The sequence below is a fragment of the Schistocerca serialis genome, chromosome 6 (assembly GCF_023864345.2).
Source record: "Schistocerca serialis cubense isolate TAMUIC-IGC-003099 chromosome 6, iqSchSeri2.2, whole genome shotgun sequence".
Lineage (NCBI taxonomy): Eukaryota > Metazoa > Arthropoda > Insecta > Orthoptera > Acrididae > Schistocerca > Schistocerca serialis.
In genome coordinates this window covers 142,614,274-142,615,400 of record NC_064643.1, presented here as the reverse complement: position 1 = coordinate 142,615,400, position 1,127 = coordinate 142,614,274, and the positions used below count along the sequence as shown (strand labels likewise).

At 43.7% G+C, this 1,127-nt stretch overlaps 1 pseudogene; it reads right to left on the bottom strand.

Moving 5' to 3' along the window:
• Positions 1–394: 394 nt before the first annotated feature.
• Positions 395–512, bottom strand: LOC126485649 (5S ribosomal RNA; annotated as a pseudogene).
• Between the last annotated feature and the right edge of the window lie 615 nt (positions 513–1,127).

The following is a 1,127-nucleotide window of genomic DNA, read 5'->3' as shown; positions in this document are numbered from 1 at the left end:
GCACCTTGTCTCATAGGTAACAGCCACTGCTAAAGGCTCACGCAAGGCATACACGTTACTGGAGCTCTCAAAATCTAATGAAAAGCACCAAGGATTACGGGATGAATGATTGTTCCCACTTTGTTTTCGACTTCTGCTGAACATTTCAGTTTTTATGTAAACGATCGAGTACTGTGTACCTGATCTGTAAAAACTCCTCCCGAACAGGCCATGAAGGCCCAAAGGTACCGACCGGCCGCGGTGTCAACCCACAAGCGTCACTGGATGCGAATATGGAGGGGCATGTGGTCAGCACGCCGCTCTCCTGACCGTATGTCATTTGCCGAGACCGGAGCCGCTACTTCTCAGTCAAGTAGCTCCTCAAATTGCCTCACAAGGCTGAGTGCATTCCGCTTGCCAACAGCGCTCGGCAGACCGGGTGGTCACCCATCCAAGTGCTAGCCCATCCCGACAGTGATTAACTTCGGTGATCTCACGGGAACCGGTGTTACCACTGAGGAAAGGCCGTTGGCTGATTTGTGAAAGATAAACGTATAATTTGGAAACATATCCACTCCTCAATCATTGCTCAGTGGAGTAGGACAGATGTGCGAAATCACATTCTCCTAATTCTTTTGAGCAGTGTATATTTCTTAAATAATATTAGAGAAAATGCGCTTTGTTCTAGTAATTTTCCAACAAGTTTCAGGAAAAAAAGAAATAACTATTTCCATAGCTGTCTCTAGCACACGAACATAGAAAATGATCGTGATGAACGAATCAAGGCAAAGACTGAGCGATGTTCAAATTTTCTTGTTTCTGAGAGACATTAGCGTATTTTGAGTTCCGTGCCCTTTCCGATCATTTTTTACGCCTGTAACGCATTCCCTGGAACTCTAAGCTGCATAGCGGCCCGAGCGTTCTTAACGTGAGAGAGCTTTTTCCGAAATTATTAGTAAGATAGTTATTCCCCACTGGGTCGGTATGTGAAATTCATGTTTCAGAAGGGAATAAAGAAGAGTATGGAACAGAACCGTTCCAGGTACAATCACTCAAAGCAAATTATTTATTACGTCACTTAATAACTCTGTTACATGTCTTGTACTGCAACCTTTGATTTTTACGTTATTTAAATTGAGGCCTATTTT